The sequence below is a fragment of the Lissotriton vulgaris genome, chromosome 3_1 (assembly GCF_964263255.1).
Source record: "Lissotriton vulgaris chromosome 3_1, aLisVul1.2, whole genome shotgun sequence".
Lineage (NCBI taxonomy): Eukaryota > Metazoa > Chordata > Amphibia > Caudata > Salamandridae > Lissotriton > Lissotriton vulgaris.
The window spans coordinates 1,805,299,097-1,805,305,844 of NC_141689.1; positions in this window are offsets into that span (position 1 = coordinate 1,805,299,097).

The following is a 6,748-nucleotide window of genomic DNA, read 5'->3' on the forward strand; positions in this document are numbered from 1 at the left end:
GAAAGCTGGTTAGGTGATGGCAACCAGGGAAGGTGACAGAGGGTGTGATCTTTATAATTAGCTTGTGGGACTCTTTTTTTTTTTCAAGTCAAAATCCTTTATTCGACTGTCAGAGAAGCAGTCATAAAAGCACAAAAAATACATTATTATACAATTCATGCAAGATTTATAAAAACACACATAATTTTATATGGGTTGGCAGTTCACGAGAGAGTTAAAAATGCGGTAAGTTAAAAATGCAATAGGCCAATATAAAATGAAATAAAAATGAAAAATGCCTGTTTAAGACATGATTTCAAGTTTAGTGCAAGTCATCTGGTGATCAACCTTCCATGCTTAATCTGAACTTCCGGGCTGTTTTTAAAAACTTACAGATAAAAAAAGTACTGTCATCAGGCAGCATCTGAAGATATAAAAGTGCAGGCTTAATCTGTACAAAATTCAGCTTTTTAAGCAAGGGTTTTAAAAACATTTGTCTTGGACTTGAATAATAAGGACATAGAAATAAAAAGTGAGCCAGGTCTTGCGGAGACATGTTGTCGCAGCCGCAAGCTGGCAACACTTGACCTCTATGTGCTCCACTCGGCACAGCTAAAATCAAGTGGTAGAGACCAAATCGAAATCTGCTCAACAGAAAGCGGTCGTATCTGGTAATGTTCCATGTTAAGTATGGTTCACAGAACACACATGTCTTTGTTAGTATATGATTCCTAACACTGGACTTCTTCATCTCGGTGTCTTCCCTGGCAAGTTGTCGCTTTAACATGAAAGTGTTTTTTACAAAATCAACATCATTCTTTGTAGCATGCTGTGGTGTTAAATATAAGTCCAATCTACCCAGGTCTTTGCAACATTTTTTAATATAGTTCATCCAGGGTATTTTAAGATGTCCTTCCCAGGTGAGGGCTTCAGCGAGGATGCTGTGCGTCAAGGGTATAAGTGCATTGCGCCAACAGTTTAGCCAACAGAGTAATGGGTTTGCAGCAATTCTGTCTCCTAGGTACGGAGTGCCCAGTTCCTCATGTACAGAGAAATTTGCGGTGCTTTTGGGCAAGCTCAGAACCTGTTTTAAAAAGTTATTTTCTAGTGTTACCAGAGCTTCTACTGATGCGAAACCCCACAGCTCACTCCCGTAACATGCCACCGCTACACTTTTAGCCTGATATAATTTCATTATAGCGGACACTGGGGTGTTACCTATTTTGCGTGCAAAGTCTAATATCCCGAAGTTGGTTCTTAATAACTCGCCTTTCTTTTTATTTATAGCGGGGCCCCAAGAAAGTTTGTGGTCGAATAGTACTCCCAGATATGAAAATGTTTTTGTTAACGGTATGCTTTCTCCGTTGACTGAAAAGGGATATCGTTTTTTGGGGGCTTTTCCGACCGTCATAATAAAAGATTTGGAGTTATTAATATTCAGATCGCGTGAGGTCATGAATTGGAAGAAAGAACTCAACAACTTTTGAAGACCTAAAGCGGTTCTGGATATCAAGACAGCGTCGTCCGCATATAGTAGGACCGGCACCCCTGTTTTCCCAATACGAGGGTAATCTGTGTTAGTTTTTACCAAATGATCCTCAAGTCCATTGATGTACAAGTTAAAAAGAAAAGGTGCTAGAATACAGCCCTGTCTGACGCCTCGGTTAATATTAAACTCTCTCGTAACTTTCAGGTCTTTTGTGTACCGGACATTGGCACGTGTGTCATTATGTAGGTCGGCCAGGAAATTGATTAGGTTATTTTCCACACCCATGTTTTGCAGGATTTCCCATAGTTTGCTCCTCTCGACGCAGTCGAAGGCCGAGGAGAGGTCCATAAAGGCCATATACAACGTTCCCTCTCTGGCTTGGGTGTATTTACCACTTATCAGGTATAGATTCAGACATTGTGTAGTTGTTGCATGTCCCGGTCTGAATCCATACTGCGCTGGGGTCATTATATTATTTTGTTTGGCCCAAGCATTCAGCCGATTTAAAAGAACCCCTCCCACTACCTTCGCTACTGAGTTAATCAGTGAAATTGGTCTGTAGCAGACGGCTTTTGTTCTGTCGCCCTTTTTGTAAACCGGGACGATAGTGGATGCTCCCCAGGATTTAGGGGCTCCCACTTCAACCCCGGCGTTAATGACAGACGTAAGAATTGGAGCCCATAAGGCGATGTTAGATTTGAATAGGTCTGGTGGAAGACCGTCAGGGCCCGGTGCTTTGTTGCTAGAAAGACCAAGAATCCCTAATTCAGTTTCTTTAATAGAGAAATGTAGAGGGCTGCTTTCGGGAGATGAGGTAATTTTTTTGACTGTGGAGCTTCACTCTTAAAGATAGATCCGAAATGGGTGATCCAGTCATTCTCTGGTATGACTGTGCCGAGACTCTCAGCGGTCGGGTCGTCAAAAAGAGGTTTATTAATTATTTTCCAGAACTTTGAGCTATTGCCCAAAATAGAGGGGTCGAGCAAAGATTCCCATGTTTTAATTTTTATGGATTTTTTGCATGAGGCAATTGCATTTTTGTAGTCTGCTCGGAGGGCCTTCACCAATGCTAGATTTCTTGGTTTACTTTTGAGAGCAGCCTTTAATTTGCGGTTGGCAGAAGAACAGGCATGATCAAACCATCGTGGGTTGTGAACAGTTGATCCCTTGGCAGTTACAGTCAGAAATTTTTCTATCCTTCTGGTCACCACTGCAAAGGCAGATAGAACACATTCGGGTGAGGCAGAGTCTGTGGCACAGAGCTTGAGTTCAGGTTCACAGTCTTTAGTGACTATCTCATACAGCTTGTCACTATTTACCAAGTTCCACTTCAAGCGACGGTTGTTGTTTACTGGCTTAAGTATCCCAGGATCCTTGATATTATTTCGGAGTATGGAAGAATCACATTGAAGCTCAAGATGTAAGGGGTTATGATCACTGTGAGTGCTCATAAGGATATCAAACTTAAGAACCAGTTGGGCCACTTCTGCCGAAAGAAGGATATGGTCTATGATGGACCCTGACTCAGATCCTTTATAGGAGGGATTTTCATAGATGAAAGAGTCCTCTTTCAGAGATAGTGCCAGAGTCATATTCGTGGAATCCATTAAGGTGTTTAATTTTGATCCACGGTGGCAGTGTGTGAAATGAAGACCTGTTTTAAGATCACAGCCCAACGATCCCAAGGTTGTCAGAAGAGGGTTACCGCAAATGTGCGTATTGAAATCGCCAAGGAGTATTTTGTCCTGTGATAATTTAGTCCAATTTTCGGCTAGACAGTTTGTAAGGTTGTCGATATTACAATCACTTGGGTTTGCAACAGAGTTATAGAAGTTAATCAGCGTTATAACTTTTTTCCCCCTTTTGAGTGTAACGATCTGGATACTCCTGCTATCCAACTGCACATGATTGATCAGCATTTTAAGGGACAGACTGATAAATATTGCCAGGCCCCCCTTTGCCCTGCCGCTAGGTGAGGGGGATGCGTGAACAAAGAAACTTTGGAATCCCTCAATGAAAGTGTTGCCATTTATCAACCAGGTTTCTTGGAAACACAAGATAGTGTACTTCCTGACAAAGGCCACCCATGATGGATCATCGATTTTAGAGGCCAGTCCAGCAATGTTCCAAGACAAAATTTTGATGGGGTTTGAAATAATCTGCTCTGATTTGAGATCAGAATTTGTGTTGGAGAGGGAGTGCGGTTCTGAGGTGGTCCCTGTCATCAACTTAGACCTTGGATTCTCAGGTAATGAGTTAGATTGTAAAGCTATGGTCTTAGATGGACTACCTACTTCGGTCACTGACAGAGCATGAGCTTGGTGTGCTCGAGGGCTGACTGTGTAGCTCGATTTCGTTGTGGAGGTGGAAGTTACTAGGCAGGCTAGATGGGAGGTGGCTGTTGTCACTGCAATAATATCATTTTCTGAGGGATTCCTTGCTTTAACAGAAATAGTTTCAGGGAAGGGATCAGATGACAGTCAGTCAACCTCGTCCAAATGGTCGTAGTTGTAAAGAGCATCATATCTATTAGCAGTAGGAAACCCGTATTCCTCGAATTGAACAGTAACAGGGTTATAGGCGCGGTAAAGACCGTGCCTTTGTCGTACAGCTGTCTCAAATGGTTGCTGGTTGTATACTTTAAATCCCCGTGGTTGAGTGTATGGATGGAGATCTAAACCCATTGGGCTATCAGGTCTGGGTAGAGCAGGGGCCAGCCAAGGTTGGAGATTAGGCTGTGTTTTGTGCCATCCTTCTTGAGTGTAGTTATATTTGGTTTTGTTCCTACGTGAGTCTGAGCGGGCTGGATAGAAGTAGCTCAATCCCATGGTCCTAATCAGGCTACTTGTCCCCAGACTCCTCCAATCTGCGATGAATTTTGCCGGTCCTAGATGTTTAAAGGTGACCACAATGCAGTCGCCATCTGTGGATTTGAAACGAGTGCCCACCCACTCTACCCTTTTGACTTGGTGTATAGTTCCTATTATATTTTGAGGGAGGGGCCTATGTATGGAAAGCCATTGCATGATTTTATTCCTCAGTTCCTCCCGCGTTTCCTCCCTGTTATCACCGACTTTGGGCACCCCAATCATGACTATCGTGTAGGGGTTGGCCTGTGGAGGAAGGTTGATATGTAATAGTGAACTTGTGGTAGTAGGTTTGGTAGGATGAGCTCCTATTTCTTGAGTATTAATTTTAGGAGGCGCCGTGCAATTCTTGTTCTTCGATGCACCTATGTTTGTATTAGGTGAATGACCTTCTGTAGCCCACTCACTGGCCTCGTCATCCTCATCTATTTGATTATTTGATTTATTGGTTGTAGGAGTCGTTATGTTCACAGTGGGTTTAGGGACTGTTTGAGACTTTATTGTTTGGTCTGTTGTGGGTAGGCACTTTGGTTGTGGATTATGTTGTTTTTCTATGTTCTTTACTGCGTTGCCATTTTTTTTGGAATTTTTTACATTAAGTGTAGTTGATGAAGGGACAAAGAGAGAGGGCGTGTTAGTTGAGTTGAGTAATCTAAGGATACTGGAAGATATATCATTTTGGGTCCTCTCAAATTTACTCAAAGCCTTTTCTATGATATCTATTTGATGACTAATAGGTTGAAGAAGAGTTTTAATTAGAGTTTCAATTTCTCTCATAAAGGGGAAACTCAAGGTACTCTTCTTATCAATATGTCCTGTTTCCTCATTAACTACAGGATTTCCCAAATTGGACTTAGCTTTTCCGTCTGAGACGCATAGATCTGGGGAGGTTGGAAGGGTTTCCCCGTATTTTGGTCCAGAGGGTTCCACTATGCCTTTCTTCTGCCACATATCTTTAAGTGATCGTTTGGGTTTGCTAGAGGGTAGGTGGGTTTTCCTCGTAGGGAGTTTGGCTCTAGGCTTTTTCCGTTTAATCTTTGGCGATTTATGTAGTGTTGGTGGTTGTGGTTCTGTTAAGACAATGACCGGTAGGGCATTTTCCTCGGTCCCAGCATCCGATAACAAAGGGATATCGGTTGACTGCAGGTCATTTTTTGCGCTGTTAGATATGACCATTATACTGTTATCCTGATTGTTAGCTAGTAACTCCAAGGAAAAAGAGTTAGAGGGTTTTTCTTTAATATGTGATCCAGGTAACTCCGAAAAGGATTGTGTGAGTAGAGACTCCTGGGATGAGATAGTGTCATCCATATTTTGATCGTCATAGGTAATATGAGAGGATAGGTCAGGAAAGCATAGGTTAGGTGTCAAGGAGAGTCTCCTCTCAGTGTCCTGAATAGCATCCGCCACGACATTGATGGTTTTTTGGAGCATTTTATCTATTGCGGTTATAGTGGGCAATGGTGTACTCACTGTTTTTAGTCTGCTGGTAGATCTTGTCGCCATCGGTGTTTTAGTTATTTTAGACATCATCGAACAGTGGTATCAGCCCCTTTGCTTTTCAAAGATACTGGTTTGGGAATAGACTTGGAGTGGTAGCCCGTCCCGGCCGCCTCAGGCCCCTGAGGGCCACAGAGGGCCCGCCCTTTGCCCGGGCTTCGCCCCGGGCGTCCCGCTCGCGTCCCGCGACGCTGAGGGCTTTCGCTTTTATTGGCCCCTCCCGGCGCTTCAGGCGCGTCGTGGAACGCGCCGCCGCAGTGCCTGTCGGGATTTGCAGTCCCGAGGCGGCGGCGCGACTGGTGGCGGGATTACGGTCTCCTTGTTTGAGTGGTCTGCTGATTAGGCTGGTCTCCGTGCGCTGTTTCCTTGCACGCGCTGTCAGGTAGGGCTCTCTCTCAATTTGGTGATTTTTTTCTCGCTTGTGGGACTCTCAAAACGACCAGCTATTTAGAGCCAGCTTGATTGGCTAGGTATGAGAGTGCATGTGTTTTCTTGTTCTTTCTCATTTGCTGCTTACCTCCTCAATCTCAAATTATCCACCGTCCATTTCTTCACCTTCACCCGCCCACACCTGCCCCTCACCCACTCCTCCAATGCTCCCATGCCCATCACAGTCCTTGAAATCTTTTTTTAATTTTAGTTTTTTGTGGAGGGTCCAGTAGCTTCCAATTGCTGTCAGGCCACTCTGCATTCCAGAAAGCTCGTTTGCGTGCCTTTGTTGCTCCCTCGTCTGCCGCCTACTTTACGCACTCCTTCATTGCTCCCACACCATGCACCACCACTGAACTATTTGTTTTAATTTAATTTTGTAGGGTCGAACAACTGCCATTTGCTACTGAGCTGCACTGCTACCCAAAAAGTGTTTTTTCGGCGAATGAAATTTCATTTTTTTAATGATCTAAGTGGCACCTGC